The following is an 18,988-nucleotide window of genomic DNA, read 5'->3' on the forward strand; positions in this document are numbered from 1 at the left end:
AAATCTGGGCACCCTAAGAAATCTTTTCTATGTTACCAGCTTCTCAACAAATACACCTAAAATCCAGAATAAACTGTTCTAGGATATTTAGGTATTGCTTTTGGGTCAAATTTTTAACTGGAAGATGCAGATTGCATGAGATTTGGACCTGTAGGAATGGCTTTGGGTGAAAATGCTTTCACACATTTATATTGTGCCTGACATTTTTGAGACTGGTTTCTTCTGTGAACTCTTAGATTATGTTTGGAGGCTGGAATAAGATCAAGCTCATTCCCAGCATAAAAGGCATGAACAAGAGAAAATTACAAGCCTGTATTTTTGTGTAGCTGAAATATGGATTTGGCTTGATTGCACAGTCTTTATTCATATTAATAAAAACTTATCAAGGAAAGCAAGCTACCAGTTTCAATAGGAGAAAAAAACCCCAATCCCAACCACAAAACAACCTAACAAAAAACTCAATGACTACTGTGAATAGGTATTCATCCACAGAAGCAAGTTTTGCACAGTCTAGCCCAGTTAATAGTAAACGATTATAGACACTTGACTATCTTTTGTATGATTCTTAGCCAGAAAGCCTTGAGGAAAGAATAGTCTGTTTTCTTTCTGGAGGAAAGAAGAAAAGACAGTTCTGATCAGCCTTATTTGCATGTCACTTACCCATAATTCCACCTGCTAGCTTTTGATTTTTTGATTTATTTGTGCCAGTGGGTGGTTTGGCACATTACTGCTCCCAGGAATAAGAGAGGTATAAAGCTGGTTTGGAAGCTACCTTTTCCTCTCAGCTGTGACAAGTGTAAACTCAGCATAGCTGAATGCTCTGAGTTGGCCTCACAAAAATACTTTGGCACTTAAATCAGCATAAAAGTCCAAGATCCCGTTCAGTTTCTTACTGCCTAACCTTGCAGCTCCTTCCATTTTTTTTAAGAATAAAAGCTTTTTGATATTTATCTAGACACTTAAATGTCTCCTTGTGGATGTTCCAAGAATTGCCCACACTCAGACTATTGCCCTTTAGGTACCTTGTCTGTATTTCAGATCTATAGATTTACAGACTTGAACTTGTTTTTTTCACTGTTTGCTTGTGGGAAATGTGCTGTGAGCACAATGGTTAGTTTATTAAAACATGATGTGAGCTAATAGTGGATGCCTCTGCTCCTGGGCACTCTCTTCTTCTTCCTCTTTAGCATGCTGAGTTTTCAACTAAATGTGCAATTGAATTGACTGAGCAGAGAGGACAGAAGTAATTGAGTTATACCAAGCAATAGTCTACAGCTGCCCACTGGAGTATGTACCAAAGGATGGTGAGGTATAAAGATTTCATCCCATATGCCAGCCACAAGCTGCTGAATATAAAAGGAACACCTTCAGAAGCTGTTGGTGTATTTTACAGGATGCATGTGTATGGCTCAGTGAGTTTATGTAGCTGTGAATTGGAAATGGAAGAGGTTGTCTTCCTACAGCCAGAGGTAGATGCCTAATTCACTTTGGTCATTCTTAAAGATCTGCTTGAGAACATCCTGTTCAGCAGTGTGGCTTCCATGGAGCTGTTTTGGGCAGCCAAATCTGGCCCTGGAGGTTGATTAGGGGCCTGACTCAGGGCTTTGAGGTACTCATCCTTTTGCAGCTAGCTGGCAAGTTTATTTATGGTATTTACTCCAAGAGAAAGACACTTTGGGGCTTGGCTAATCTAACTAAACCAACCTGGCCTGGCTCCATGTTACATGTATTAGGATACATGCAATTGTAGCAGTTACTCATTGACCAAGTACAAAGGATCATACTGGAGAATCAGACTCCCCTGGTCCTCAAAGATATTCTTGTTGCCAATTTTAATTTTCATAAAAGTAGAGTTTAATAAAATTATAGTTCCATAAACTTTCTATCTTCAACAGAATCTGCTGCATATAAATAAGTGTTTACTTTCATTTACATCTGTGTATTTTCTCCAATAAACAGTCAATAATTTTTTTTTCAGGATGTCACTGTTGTTTGGTTCATGACTGCTGTGGCAAGTAGGGTAATATGTTTATTAATTTGTTTAACTGTAGAAGTAATAGTGGAAGAATGATCAAGAAATATTTCAAAAGTTAATGTATTGCTTAATCAGATAACAGCCCTAAATATTCATGAACAGTAAATAAAAAACTGCACATAAATCAATTTTTCTGTGACCACATCTCTTCCTGCTCACCCATTCTCCTGTTCCTACTGCTTTCTGAGTATTCACAAACATTCTTAGGCTTCACATCACTTTGATCCTAAGTAAATGACACTAAATCAATTTCCTTAGTTTTAGAAAGAATTCTCCCTGACAGGTTCAGTCTGCCACAGACTGGGCACTGTCTGTAAGTTTAAAGTGGAATGGAAAATATACTTTCATCAAGGAGAAAACTGCATGCACAGAAGGAGGTTACTGCTTTTTTTAAAAAAGTTCCTGGTTGTTCACTGGTAAATCTGGAAATGTTCATTAATACAACACTGCATGTTTTGCTCAGTTTACACCACTTGGCCAATGAGAAATATCAGGTTACAGCTCTTTCAACAATTTGACTCATACATGCTTCGATGTGGGTACAACAAAACTAAGCAGCAGCTGAGCAGTGATTTGTGCTGGTTGCTTTAAGTGATAGTTGTGAGTGCACCTTAATCTTTTGTGAATCTAGCTCTTCACTGCTAGTTATTTCAACTTGAAGTACTTGTGCTATTATTTGAAAAGTACTGAACATTCTGTTGTAAGTTCATAGAGAATCTATTAAAAAAAGAGTTACATAGAATTTGAATTACTTTGAAAAAACCAGAGTATTTATCATACAGTACCTTGGCAATAGAAGGGTTATCACCTTTCATTTAATCTTAATATGCCTTCATATATTGAGGGGACAGTGAAATGAAATAATGCCTAGAGTCACAATAGACAGAAGAAGATAAAAAAATTTCAGCTTATTCTGAGTAGAGATAAAGGGCTAATGGAAAAAAAAAAAAAACCAAGTACACAATTATGTAGTTAACTATTTCATAATATACCAGGAGGAGAACTGAAGTTGTTTGAGCATCTTAAATTTTGGCATTTCTTAAATTTAATTGGCAACTTTCCAATCTGAAGTACAGTTACACATAACAAAAACAAAACATAACAACACATGCCAGTTATCAGGAACATGCTCATCTGTGTATACAAAAGTATAATTTTGATTTTTTGTCAATAATTTGCTTGATTGCTTTAGAACAAACACTGAGATTTTAAAAGATGCTTTCATTATAGCTATGTTGTGTACTTTAGAGGATGGATTTCAGCTTGAAGGTAGAGTTGGAAAAAGCTGCTATGTACAATGATGAGTTGTGGAGTACCAATATTGCTCCCCTGGAAAGATGTAGTTGGTGAAGAGATGTATAAGCTTGTGCCAGTTGTGCTCATTCCAAGGAGGTGGGATTGACCATGAAAGAGGTGTACAGATGGCCAAGGCACTTCAGCTCAGGTGAGATTATCATTTATATCAAACTGTGACTGGGAGGCCTGCATCAGTACTTACACCACATATGAATGCTGAAGAGTCTGAACAGCTCATTAGGAAAGAGTGACAAATAACCTTTGATGACCTTGTTGCTACTTGGACTTCAGTTCTGCTTCAGAAAGCTGGCTTACAGGCAAAATGGATTTCTCCAAGCCATATGCATCCTTGGCCTCAGGAAAACACACTAAAGGCCACCTGGTTGACAAATTAATTTATTCCCCAACTTTTGCTCCAGATTGCTAGTGATTAGCGTGATTTTACAGTAAAATCATGTCTTAGATTTCAATTTTATGTTTATTTTTAAAAGATGCTTTGGATACAAGTAAAAATGTTTGGCTCGTTTTTTAACACAGAGCTTTTTGTTCCACTTCAGTGCATTTTTATTGCTTCTGTTCTTAATTGTACCTTCATGTCCAAGAATGCAGAAACAATTTTGTTAGCACCATCTTGACCTAGTATTGGACATTACAGTGTATAAAAAAGTAGTTCTATGTTCACATCACTGTACAAAACTTCACTTTAGATATCTGGCAATATCATGGCTTTCACACTCTAATTCATTTACAGTATGCACCTATACAGTAAACACTAATTATTTTCATTTGATAGTTGTGGAAACTGAGGCATACAGAAATATGTTGCCAGAACTTCTTTAGAAAGGTAAGGATTAAACCTAGGTCTCATGAATCCATCTGTGAATCGTGGTGCAGTCTGTCTAAGCAGATGGCTGTGCCCTGCATCAGCTGGATCTCCCAGCTGCTTTGAAGTGCATGATCTTTGCAGCTTTTGAAGAACAACTTTTCAGAGAAAAAAATAAAAAGGTGCACGCATGAAGAAGGATTGAAGGCCAAGGAAGGCACAAAAAAAGAAATAAATCTTTTCTTCCAGTTTATCCCAGAAGTAAAACAAAATATTGAACTGCTATTCCCTGAAAAACTGAAAATGTTCATTTGGGACCCAAATGTGTTTGGCTGTAAGGCACTTCCTCTGACTAGTAGAAGACAAAAAGTGCCAGATGACTGCACAGCCTTTGTTTGTCCCTATTTTGGTTGCTTATAAGCCTTGTACACGGTCCACATAGGGATTATGACAGGCTTTTCTAAAAAAAAATCAAAACAAAGTTTGACGTAGTTTACATATTGTTTCCATTCCCCAGCTAAGACAGCCTCAGAGAAGTGAAGAATTGTATTCTGTTTTTTCCAACCAAAGAACAACTCAATTTAGCTTTTGTCACAAACACTTTCTCTCATATCCTTGTTTTCCATGAAAGTTGGTCATTTGAGTATTGCTAAAATACATCCCTGCATTGCCTTCTGACTGCACAAAATCACAGTCTGAGGACCAGGGCAGCAAAAAGGGTCTACTATGTTCCAGTAGAATAAGGATCAGAGAGAGCTAGTATTTTAATGCAATTACCTGGAGTTAGACATTTTCTTTTGTCTCTCTATTCTTTGTGTTAGGCTGTGATTTGTTTCTGAATAATGCTACGTTTCAGTCACTGAAAAAGCATTTTTTTACTTTCTAAGTTACTGCTTTGGCTTAGCAGGTAGAACTCTGCACTCCTGAGGCTGAAGATCATAAATTCTATTTCCAATTCTGAATTTGGAAGGTTATCTGACAAACTTGTTGTTCAGAGATGGACCCAAATTCTTAAAACGGTAAAGAGAGTACAGTTTTGTTTCAGAATTTTGTACCTCAGGGCAACACATCCTACCTACATGTAAAGGAAAATTAAAACCCAGACTGCAGCCTTGAATTTCTCAGATGGAAGGACAGGTGCACTCTGACACATTAATTCCGTACATTTTCAAAAATTTATAAAAATCTTCTTGACATTTTACTGATTCTGCTGCTCAGCAATTCTACCACATAAAGTTACAGTATAATTTCACTGATCTGACACATCTTCCTTCAGGACTGGGCATAGTGGTCTTTTTAGCTTTTAAAGTTTATTTCTTTAGATGGAAAGAGAAGCAGATTTTTAAATCCACTGCCATTTTAATGGAAAAATCATACACCAGCTGGTTCAAATTGTATGCAAAATGCACCATGTGTGACTGTGCCATTTTAGAATGTGTTTATGTGATTTGCTCCAACAATTACTCAATGAAAATTAAGCAGTTTAGGAAATAGGTTGCTCATTTTTGAACTTGAGGCTTAGATAATCTTTCCTTAAAACCCAAAAACCCCAGAGCACAGTAAAGTTTGAAAGTTGCTGTCAGAGGTTGACACAAGCATTTCTTGGGATGGCACAATTAGTGGCACCACAGATGCAGTCAAATATTTTCCTATTGGTCCATCTGCCTGTTGCACTTGTTTAGTAATTTCACCCTTCAAAATTTAGGCTACAATCTAAATAAATTAATTTGCTGATTGCCCTGTTTATGTATAGAGGCCCCAAAAAAACGCTTTAATGATGTTATGATATGGATAAATAAAATTATTTACAAAGTCTGAAAAACAGAAATAGATTTCTTGATTTCTTCTAAAGTGTCTAGTTTTGTGTGAGTGGATCTCACTATCTAGACCCCATCTTCTCTGAGTGATTGTCTTATTCATCAGTCATCCTTTTATTTTCATTTTTATCAGGAAAATAGTTTTCATGAGATGGCTTGATCCATGGACACAGATCAGATGCAGATCTTTGAAAAGAAATATTAGTGTCAAAGAGTACTTCAGCTTTGATCTAACACTAAATCTTTTCTTGCTCAAATTATTGTTCGCCTCAGGAAAGGTAGTAAACTTCTGAGTGTGTGAAGCAAAAATAGTGTTGTAAGGCTTTTAGTATGGATCCCAGATGTTTTAAATTGACATTTATTATCCAGAAAAAGTATAAGTCAGCAAAAATACAGGTGGTCTTTTTTGCTGTCAACTTTTCATGACAATAAGAGTGGATGAAACTCCTGGAAACAGTGTATTTCTTGCCCTCGTCTCTGGACCAATCAAAATGAAGGAAAAAATACAATTTTCTTATAACAGATACTCAGTACTGTGTTTGTCTTTGGAATAATTTGCATATTTTCTACTCCTTATATTATAAATATATATATATTTATATATATAATTTTTCAGCTCATGCCTTAGAATGTGGGTGTGTAAGTCTACATATTGTTTTACTTTTAGAAGTGATTTTTGGAATGTGGGTAGCCTTTTGGTGTTTTTTGCTTGAAAGTTAATCTTAACAAAATTATTGTATCTCTTTTCGCAATTACTTTGCCAAAGGTTTCCAAGACATTATAACAGGGAGAAAGTGAATGTTTATTATCCCATAACTACGTTTTATTAGCCCATAATCTAATGTCTATTTCACAACAGTAGGTGATGATTTTTCATTGCAAGTAAATAGCTAAACAAATCATCTGCTGTGCAGTAGGACGAAATCTGTCATCTTCTTCTAACTGTGAGTATTTTGACTGAGACCAACTGGTGTGAAAGGCTATCATGTGAAGGTCTTTTACGAATGGTTTTGAAAATAGAAAATGTTTTCATGAGGTCATGAAAGGAGGTATTGATCTTGGTAACTGGCAGGAAAAATAAGGAATCATCTACTTGTAATGAACCAAATAAGACTGGAGAAAATAAAACTGATTATATCATGTATTAAGCATGCATATAGAAAGTTCTGCCTCTTTCAAACAAAAGATACTTAAATAGGCTAAAAAGAAATATAAGTTTTGCATAATAATAACACACTGTTTGAACCCTCAAGAAGACTAAGAATGATAAAAAAAATGTACATGTGAAGTATTCTGAGGGAGTCTTAAAAAAACACCCAGATGTAATAAAATTAATTTGTCTATAGCATATTTTACAGAATATTTTGAGTTGTAAGGGACCCACAGGGATCATTAAGTTCAGCACTTAAGTGAATGGCCCATATTGGACCTTCAACCTTGGTGTTATTGGCATCAGGCTCTAATCAACTGAGGATTATAATATATATATATAATAGAGTATGAAAAATTCCGGCTTCAGCCATGGTACTAATATTCTATTAAGTAAGGAAAAGGAAAAGAAAATAGCTTGAATTCTACAAGTAGCAGTGTGTCACTAATTTACAAGTGGGAGACTTGAGAAGGAAGAAATTTATTCAAATGTCTCTTAAGGTCAGTACAAACATATTGGTTTAGGAAATATTTTCAAAAGTAATTAAAAGAAAAAAAAATAGAACAAGTTAAAGGAAAAACATAATGAGAAATTATTGTTTTTTCATGGAATTCCTAAATACATTGTAATAAGTATTATCCTTTTAGATGACTCCTTAATCCATTTCCAATTAAAAAATAATAAATCAAATCACCATCCTGCTTACCAATATTTATTGTACTAACCATCTTGATATATGTTCTTTAAGTACTTATTCAAAATAAATTTGAATTTATACACAATAACAGACTGAAATTTCAAAAAAGAACTCTTCATTATCCTGAACATGCTATTCAGCAACAATGTCAGCAGATTTAACATTTGTTTTTTTTCTTCATTAACATTAATTTTTTTTCTTCTTTTTCCCCCAGGAAAAGCATCATCCATAATCCATTTAAATACTAGCAAATCACACACAGGAACAGCATCTTAGCTTGACCAGCTCTCGGATATATATGAAACTTTTTCTACCAGAGTATGTTTCCTTTTGGTAATGAGAATACCTTTGAATATAATAATTAATCTCTCATTTCCTTATATGATTAATAAATGCTATGTTCAGGCATTTATGTAAGGTCTATCAGATTTATATCAGATGAATACAAATAAATCTAACGGCCCTATTTAAAAGTATCCTTAAGAATTTATTTTTCAGTCATGTCTACCTAAAAATCCTTACTGACAATACAGCTGTTGATAAGATGACTTTCTAGCATGTTGACCAAAGCTGTATCATATTGAATCTGTTAATCTGCTATATCCTTCTTTGAAATAATAGTATTGTAAAGTTACAATATTTAAATAACAGAATAATCCTTTGTGTACTTGTATGTGTACTGTCTAACACATTCAACTCCTTCTCTATGATGATGAGTGCATTCCTCCATTTCACTGAAATAGCATTATAATGGATTTCACTCCTTTGGAAAACATAGGAGTGAAAACATAAAAGTAACAAGGGATGGCATTATTTTTTCTTCTGGTAGTTGAGATAAAACAATAGTGAATTGTGTTTTCTTGAATTGCTGAATTGTAAATATGTTTTCAAATCTTCTGAGAAAGAAAAAAAATCTGTTTGAGTAAAAATAAAACAACAAAGGAATTTGAAATCCTACTTCTAATTTTTCAAAACTCTGATTTTCTTTCATCATAAATTGCTGATAACTGTTTCACTGGCCTTAACCAATAATGTTCCATAAAATCACTGCAAATACAGACAAATAAAGAGCTAGACTTAATTCTGGAAAGCACATTTTTTCATACTCCTCCATGGTCACAAGAACCATCCTATAATTTTACTGTGCCATGCATAGTAGCTGTTTTCCTAGGAGTCCACACACTTGTGTAATAAGACTACACACACCCTTACCCCTGTACACACGCTCTGCAAGGATGTGGAGAAACATGGCATGCAAAGTAAGAGGAAAACTGGTGTTAGAATTAGAGGTAGAAGGAAGTGGAATGGGAGGAAGAGCACCCACAGGAGTCCTGGTATTACAAAATGGAACTAACTCTAACAATCAATGTGAGTTTGAGTGCCACCAGACAGCTGCATTTAGAAAGAGGAAAATGAGCTGCATACTGTGGGATTAGTTTTGTAGTTAGACATGTTGTGCCAACAACTCATGCTTTTGTACTCAGCGCTGAAGACCTCTATGTGAGTGTGTACAAAGAAATAGTGTCTTGAAAGATGTGTCTGTTTGGGATTTTAAAACAAATAAGGTGTGATGTTATGACTGATGGATGGTATTCCTGCTTTGTTCGTTCAGTTTGCAGAAACGTACATTCAGAACATTCAAACATAGAAAGATGTTGGTGGGCAGCAGAGATGAAGGCTGCCAGTTTGTTTTGGGTGCTACTGAAGTGAAGAAAACACCAAACTGTGAGAAAAATCCCCCAGTAGGAAAGGGAGGTTGCTGCATCTCCAGTTACTGGGCAAGGAGAGCTGGGATAAGGCAGCTCCTGGTATTTGGCATGAGGCAGGCTGGCAGTGAGGAAGATAGCAAGCTTGCAGCACGAGGGCAGATGGAAACCTCTGATCAGTAAGGTAGTCAGACTTCCAAAAGGACAGAAAAATATGTCTTTATCTGAGAGCCCAGAGGAGGCTGAGTGTGGTTTGTTTAAATTTTGGAAATTACAGAAAAATTCTAGACTGTGAGAGAGGATGACTAGCTTTGAAAGGTTTCCTGGGAAACAAGGTGTTGACAACACCTATATATTAATCCATCCCCAAAATTAAACATTATAGAGTCTCTCACAATCATTAGATATTTAAAGGTCTTCAGCAATTTCTATGACAAAAAACTGTGGCTAATTCAAGGTCCCACAACTGATATAAAGATTTCTCTTTCTTTAGCACATTTCAGGTAAGGAAGATTATGATGACGCTTTCTAATACTTTGACTACAAGGGCAAAGAGAGAAATTGCAAGGGAAGCTAACTGCTGTCCATTCATCTTCCATTGTACTTAAGACTGTTGCTTTCCAGACCTCTGATTCTGTGCAGCAGCTACAAAATATTTTTCTTGCATTTGTTATCTCGACAGATACGCAAATTCCTGCAGTGCAGGAAGCGCAGTGCAGAATGTAGTGTCTCTGTCAGCAAGGACAGCAGCTGGTGGTCAATATGAGGTCTAAAAGTCAAAAGCTCTGCTCCAAACATTTCTGTCCATAGTGTTGACATGGTGTTTTCTAACTATCATGGGATGCCCAGACTGACTCCAAGAATTCGATTTTTTGTATACTACATGGAAAAAAAATGCTTCTCATAAGGCTGCAAAAAAAAACAGTGGAAGCATTAAAAATATTAATTAAATTGCAAGAACTGGAGTGGCCTAAAAATAGGGGGGTTTACATGAAAAAATATGTTTTTGTTTGTTTGTTTGTTTGTTTCTTTTTTGTTTGTTTGTTTTTTAATCCCCTCCTTTTTGAGTTTGCCATAGCTAAAACAGAAGAAAAAATGAGAAACTAAAAATTTTTGAGAAACATTTTCTTCAAAGATATTTAATAATCAACACTGCTTCCCAAAATTTTCTTCCAAGTTGTTTGGAAGCAAATTTTTCAGTGTATTTGATAAGAAGTGGCCTGAATGGTGAGCTGGTTTGACCTTGGCTAGCTTCTGGACTCCTACTTGCTCTCTCACTTGCCCTTTTCAATAGGTCAGTAGATAAAAGAATTTGAAAAAGTTGTGGGTCAGGATAAAGAGATCACTTACCAATTAACATTGTGGGCAAAGCAGACTCAGCTTGAAGAAAATGAAACTATCTTTCTGCCAATTAAAATACACCGATGTAGTAAGAAAAAAAAGACAAAAAAGACTAGCATCTCCTCCTCCATTTCTTTTTTTTTTGTCTGGGCTCTAGTTTACTCCTTCACTGCCATTTCCTTTACCACCACACCATCCAGGCAGGGATAGGGAGGAGGGTGAAGGAATAGGTGTTCCATTCATAATTTCTCTCTATTTCTCCTTTTTTCTCACTTTTCCTCTGCTCCAGCAAGGATCCTCCATGGGCCATAATTCCTGCCAGAAGCCTGCTCCTGTGTGGGCTCTCTGTGGGCTGCAGTTTCTTCAGGGCATGACCTTATGATCCAACATGGGGGCCTCTGAGGGCTACAGGGGAATCTCCTCCTTTTCTGATCTTGTTGTTCACAGAGCTATTTTTTATACAGTTTTCCTCACTCATCACTGTCTAGTCATGCTATGCCCTTTCTTGAACCTTTCTGCAGAGGCAAGCCCAGCTTGGCTGATGGGCTCATCTGTGTCCTGAGTTGGGTCTGTTGGAAGGAACAGCTGGGTCCAGCATGGACATCACTGGTCTCTTCACCATACCAAAGTCTTTGCAAGAGGAAGACGACAAAATATTTAAGGCATCTTTTCAGGTTGCCTGCTTCCTGGTTAAGGTGGACACTGTTTCTAATTTTTAAAGACTGATGTACTCTCAAGTGACATCTAGTGCCTGGTGCTGTTTAAGAAAAAGATATTTTATGAATTTTGGGGACAAAAGTTTCTTTGGAGATGAACAAAGATGAGCAGAACACACTGGCCTGATGATAAAGACAATAGGAACCCAAGAACCAACACATTGTGGAGCTGCACACAAAAAAATGCAGCAGATCTTCTGGTCCTCCCTCTACTTCTTTCTTGAGTACAGAATAACTTGAATATAATTTAGTCTTCAACTCCACTGGGATTAACTTAAAAATAGAGGTATGATTTATGTAGAAAGTCTGCTAGGTACAGAGTTCTCTCAGAAACTGATACACCTACCTTGTAAATCACCTTCAGGCCATGAGAGAAAAGTAACAACAGGGTAAATATATATGATGTTTCCCTGGTGTGCTTTTTCTTCTTCAGCTTCATGTTTTTTATCAGTTTAGAAACATTCTGTGGATTTCTCTTGATAATACTTCCTGGTCTCTTGAACTCATTTAGGGTTTTTGATCTTTAGCATTCTTTGATGAAGAGTTACATCTATTTTCTCTTTCTTGTCCAAAGAACTACCTTCTTTTTTTTGTTTTTAAATTCAGGCATAAATTTATAAAGCTGCCTTAAAAAAATCCCAACAACCTTTCTTTATTAAAAGGACATGCCAGAACTTCTGTTGAAAGATGATTAAAAAATCTTCCAATTTTCAATGTAAATATATTCACTGCCAATTCTTCCCCATTTGTTTATTGCTAATTATCTGATAATTAATATGGTGATTCTCTCAGAAAGACTCAGTACGTCCTGACTCAGACATAATTTTGTTAGACTAAACAAGCCAAACTTTCTAGCATCTGCTCACAAACCATTTTTTATTTCTTTATCTAGCTACTCTTCACCTTTTATGGTCTAAATTAATGTTTCTTGTAAATTAAAACATAAATGGGGAAGAGAAATAAATCTAGACCTTTGCCTCCTATCTCTAGGAATTCTTTTTTAGATGTTATGCCTTTATGTTTCTTTTAAATCTGACAGACTGCAATAATCTCTGTGGCTGGTGGCAGTACTGCTCCTTTTTCAGATTTTCCATTAGAGATGTTGGAGAAATTAAGCACTAGATTGTCATTTTCCCAGAGATCTGTAAATAGTTTTGGTCTTATAAAAAATGAAATCAAGAGTTCATGTATAATATGCAAGATGCAGGCTTTGAAGAAAAAAATCAATTGTAGTTAGAGACAGACCTCAGCCATACTGATGCATTTTGATAAGCTTTGGAACAGCTCCAAGTCCAAGGCCAGTCCTGAATTTTGCAGCTCAATCTTTGCCAAGACACAGGGAGAACAATGCCATACAAGGCTCAGAGAGCAATGTGGCATCTGAAGTCTGCCACAGGTTCCCAGAAGTCTGGGTCTATCAGTGTTGTTGGCACCCACAGGTGTCTATATGAATGTCTCTCTATTTCTATTTTAAACTCCTGTTTCCCCCCCCGGGGCAATTACCACATTGACGTCAGAACATTGCCCAGCACCTCATTTATGTCTGAGAAGAGAGGGGAACAGTGTTGAGAAGAGAGCTCAATGGAAAAAATAATATTCAGTGTGTGTTAAAAGCATTGAGGGAGGAGGAGTAGGTGGAAGAGATGGGAAATTTTAAGTCAGTGTATTTATGTTATCCTAAATACCAGAAAACCTGGTTATTTTGGATATGAATACTGCATTAATATCTGAGAATACAGTTAGGCAGAGGTTTTGGAATATCTGAATACCTGACTATACATGAAATGTCTTGAAGATGTTTCTCATGTTTTATTCTTCATTTGACAGTTTTCTTTCTGCCATTAATCAAAAATCTTGAAAACTTCTGATGCCTTTTTTCTTTCACTCCATTTGCTTTTCTTAGAGTAGTCACCCGTAACTTTGCAGCAGATATTAGATATTTATAGAACTCCAACTTGTTAGTCATAACATCATGTACTTAACTGAAACTGTTGTGAGCTCCAGATGGAGGCAGACAGTATCTTGTCCAATAAACTCTGGTGTTAGTGCACCAAATAGGCAATCTATGCTCATATGTCTTCGAGTCAGAGAATGATAAAATGGAGCTGTACTGTGTGTATTAGAATTCAACACTCAGTGTTCCACATGTTGTTTTTAGTAGACCAGAATGACTTTTAAAAAATTTTTACCATCTCTGTGACCTAAAGCAAATAAGGCAAAACACCATGTTACACAGCATACAAACTGCAGTCCCTTTTACATCTTTCACTTTTCTCTCTTACTGAACTTTGTTATCCAATTCTATCCCCATTTCCTGTTCTTTTACTTCATTCATTTCCATTTAACTCTTCCTTTCTAGTCCTGCAGTCCAGTAGGCATGTTTGGCTTTCATTTCTTAACAAAAAACTTCTTGTTCTGAGGAGGCTGTATTGGACCCAAATAACTTAACCAATAAGGAAAGTACATTATTTATTCCTATTTGAAGATTTTTCTGGTTTAAAAGCTGGTCATGCAATTTGGAGACTGGCTTCATGCTTTCTGAAGGCTTGTGGTTGGCAATATTGCATGGAGCTCTTCCAACCTTGTTCATCTGTAGAGAGACTGAATAGAAAAGCAGTCTTTATATTCCTTAAATCTGGAACATTGCTCTCCAATATAGCTGGCTGATATTTTCATGGAAAAACTGAGTTTTGTTAGCTTTTTTTTTCTTTTACAAAGAAGAAGGGAATTTCCATCCCTACCTGGTTTTGCATTCTTTTGGATATCCTGAATTTCCTGCTATCCAGTTAAAACCAAAGCAGAGTTTCAGGGTTTTTTTTATTGGTTAAACCATGAAATAAGAACTTTTAATTTTTTTTTAAATGTTCTGGGAAGCGTGTTATTCATCCAACATGTAGAATACTTATTTGGTGTTCCCTTAATTACTTATTGTGATTAAGACCCGATTCTCCATAGTGTAAAACACTGACAACTCAGAAAATAAAAAGCACCTAAAAGGTCGACTTGACTCCTCTTTGGGAAGCACAGTGCTTTGCTGAGGGACATTGCCCTCTGCAGCCTATGCTCACCAACAGCAATTTGATGATGGCATCATTTTGAGGCCTGTGGTGCAAGGGAAGCTTAGCTTTACTTTGATCACATTTGCCCTATTTAACCCCAAGTGGAGCTTTGTTGTTGTTGTTGTGAGAGGTTTGGGGCTTTTTGTTTCTTTATTTGTTTTCTTACTTGAGGGTTTGGTCTTTTAGAAAAGAAAAGGGTATGTAACGTGTAACAACATAGCACAGGTCAAAAGACACTATTTCTGTAGTTAAAAATAAGAAAAAAAATCATGCCTGCCTGCTTTTCTCAGTCAAAGCTAGCATTGTCCAACAGGTGCGCAAGGAATTCAGTCAGCAGCACTAAATCCTGAGACACTAGCTGGCTAGGTAACCTGGCAGCCAAGTTTTGGAAACATCCAAACATGTCTGAAACACAACATGAAGGAGATTGATTTACTGCTTTCCCTGCAGCCAGAGCTTGTTTCCATAGAAATAGCTTTGGGTTGCTTCCTGGTTTCATGAGTCCTTTATATGCCTCTGGTAGACTGTGTCATGGCATAAATGAAAAACATGTAAAGATCTGATTCATCTCTCCTTTGTAAAAACTTTACACTGCTGCTAATCATAAAATATGATTGAATTGCTCCTGATCTGCAGGGCAATTCGTCTTAGTGGACTATTATTGTTTATTTTCCTTTAAGGAGATGCACAGAAATTATACTGCTTGCTGAAGAAATTAATATAATTTTTTACATTAAACTGAATTTCTTACAGCAAATATTTTTACATTTTTTGCATATAATAAATGTTACCATTTTAATAATAACTTGGAGCTATGCAATCCTATTATATTCAGAATAATGATGACAGCTAATGTTAGAAACAAGAATAAACATTTTTCACTGCATTGCTTTTCTTTCCCTCTTTTTACATATATATGAAAGTTTGATTAATCATCAAAATGCAACATTCAAAGTTAGTCATAAAAGAAAAACGTCCTCATGTACTAGCTTGGTCGTATCTTATGCATAACTAATTATTTAATTCTAAAATTTCAAGACAGTCTGCTTGCAATGAGTTTCTTAAACCTATAATACTTCACTTCATGAAAGCTGCCAGAAATGCTAAATACAACAGTCCACTCTGAAAAAGGCCATGCCCTATCAGCTTATAGCAGATGTCATCATCTCATTTGTTTCTCAGAAAACTAAGGCTATAATGGTTGGAGAAATCAGGCATTATGCTGATAAACATGTAAAATGATGGCTATAATTTCTTGATAGGCAGAATAATAAAGTGTATACCAAAAATATACACTTATAATATACTGTTATAATCTCATAATTATTTTGGAACTGTGACCTATGCTAATAAAAAAGAGTAATGCTGGCATATGAGATGCTAAAGATTTGCAGCATTCGATGCCTTCAAATTCAATATGTCTGCTTCTTTTGTGTGATTTCTTGTTACATGCTAAGGCTGCTAAAGACCCACCTGAAAGCACTTATGCACATGCCTGTAAAGTTAGTAAAGTTAGTAAAGTTCTTAAGCCCATTCTTCAAATGCTCTTAAAGTCAATAGGAATTGCACATATACCTCAATAAGGGGATGAGTTTGAAAGGACAGCTCTTACTGAGAGGAGAGCTTGTTCAAAAATTATTATTTAAAAAGAAATTTCTCTGGGTTCAAATCGATTTAGGTTTGTCAGAGAAAGCATGTTAAAAAAATCACTGAGTCAGATAACAAGGAGTTGGTAGGGAGATTGTACTGTGTATAATAAATCTAAAAAGGATCCTCTCAGATAACTGAATTCTTGGTCATAGTTGTTCTCCATTGGGAAGAATGTTGATGTGCAGCTTTAATGGAAGGTATTAAGCAAAAGTTGTGAAATCACAATAATGAGAATAGTTTTCATTTCCTATTCAATGATCCTACCACCATATGGAAGCTAGCTTCAGTTATGCTATTCTACATGAGCTAAAGAGCATCAGTATCACAAGAAGACTTGGGACATGTTTCTGTGTAGATGAAGTTAGTTAATTGCAAGAGGAACTGCTCCTTCCTGAATAAGGCCAAATAATTGCAAATAAAAAATAATGGAAGAAAATTTCTTCCCTGTAATTTTATCTTGTATCCATTTAATACTCATGGACAGTGGCTTCATGAGAATTACTCCTGCTTCTCTTTAGTTATTGTGGATTTGTTATCTTACTCTCTGATGCTTAAAATGGCTAAAATGCTGCTTGCATCAGAGTACACTATACAAATTTGTTGATATGTTTACAGTACAGATCAATCTGTAAATGCAACGTGAAAGTGTTCTACAAAACTATTTGGTAAAATAATCCAACTCTGTCAGATTAGTCAATTTAAGACTTTGAAATTTATTTTGTTTATTCCTTCGTTAAACTCAAAAGTCACATGAATCTTCTTCATCATCTCCTTTGTACTGGGAAAAATTCATCTCCCAGGAAATCACTAATTTTATTTAAGATTTATTAAATCAACAATTCATGTCTGATCATCCAAGCAAGGATTGTGAAAGAAAAGTAACTGAATTTCCAGAGCATTTGGTTGGTGAGGCACTTCTGATGTTACAGCATTCTTGACTCTGAGGCATTGAAGTGTTTCAATATAAATGTAACACTAACGGTGAAGGGAGAATAGGATTTGGGTTTGCATTCAAATATAGTACAGAAAAAAATAGAGATTCTGACAACCAAAATGGACCAAAAAAAAGGATAAAGCTCTCCAGTATCTCAACACGGGGTACCTCTCTCTGAAATATCTACAAGTAAATAGGTCACATGTTTGTAAAGCAGAATACATTGAACAATATTTCATGCGTGTGACTGCTATTGTTGTTCAGGCAGCAGTGAAGCTCTTTTATGTTGTTTGTAATTCTTCTTTTAGCAGAAGGGAATTTTTCAGATGCCTGATATCTGTCACTGGAAGCATTCTGTGTGCATTTTAGGAACTGTAGAGATATAGCCTCAAATTACAAATTTCCTTAATTTTGGGATATCTGTTGAATGTCCATGGTGCTTGCCAAACCATATTTAGAGAACTGAGTAAAAAAAGATAGTGTGGTTTGGGAAAGAATTTTGAAATGTAGTTGCATTCCACATTGGGGGGGAAAAAAAAACAAAACAGAAGCTTTGATGCATTGATGAAAGGGAATAGCATCCTTACTCCAAGGCAGTCTGTCTAGTGGTCTGCCCCCAGCAGAGATCACAGAAGCCCCAGTACTTCAAATCACACACAACAGTCTGGCAGACAAGTTTGCCAAGAAAGTGGATAAACCTGACAGACAAGTTTTATAAGGCTCCTGTCCGAATTCCCTTATTTGAATTTTATCACTGCCTCCTTCCATAAATCTTTATAATTTTGATTATCTAAAAACTCTGAGGAAACAGAAATTTTGTTCAAGTGTTTTTTCAGCTAGTGAGATTAATAGAGTTTATTCTTATTGTAATGCTCACTATGAGCACGATGACTTCATTAAAATTCTGATATTAAGAAAAAGTGAACAAGGGGTAAATTAAGGGGATCTTCCAAAAAGAGTAGAAATTGTGCTGAAACTTTAAGAAAAATTTTACAATAAATGTGAATGAAAATATTTGGATAGTATTTTGGCAAAAAATAGCTGCTGCCAAAGCCTAAATATGTGACCAAATTTTGTCTTTATAGGTATAAGAGTACCTGAAAGAGCAAATTCAACTGCAGAATGAAGTATTTTGTGAAACGTTTTGAAAAGATGGTGAATTCTTGCAAGAAGAGAAGAACAAGTATTAAAAGCAAGGCTGAGCGAGACTGAGTGCTGAGAAGGAAAAGTGTTCACATGTAAACTGTTCTGCATTGAGATTCTCAGACAGCCCTTAAGCCTTTCTGGGGTTTGCTGTCACCAATAGCAGCAGCAGTAACCAAGTAACATTGAGAGAAATGGTAGAGATCCTTCTTTATTTTTCCCCAGGGAGTGGATCCTCTCTGGGACCCCTTAGCTTTAGGAAGTGCTGTATTTCCAATCCTTTTTAGGCAGCACAGTTATTGCATGAGCATAAACAATGTGCAAAATAAGTGTGAATAATTTCTTTTCTTTGTGTAACAGCAGATCCTGCTGTACATTTATTATGTTTTTACAAGAAAAATAAGCCAAGGGGCTTGCAAAAGCCTAATACCAGGTGGTGGTTTTATTGCTATCTACTGCACATAATGGTAATAATCTATATTGATAGTTTAATATGGAAATGTTGTTATGTCCTGTTAAAATGCAGTAACTATCATGTTTTACAGACAAGTTGAAGAATTTCTTGGGAATATAATCATTACATGCACATGCCAAACTGGAGTAGGGGAAAGGGAAAGGGAA

The sequence above is a fragment of the Molothrus ater genome, chromosome 1 (genome assembly GCF_012460135.2).
Source record: "Molothrus ater isolate BHLD 08-10-18 breed brown headed cowbird chromosome 1, BPBGC_Mater_1.1, whole genome shotgun sequence".
NCBI lineage: Eukaryota > Metazoa > Chordata > Aves > Passeriformes > Icteridae > Molothrus > Molothrus ater.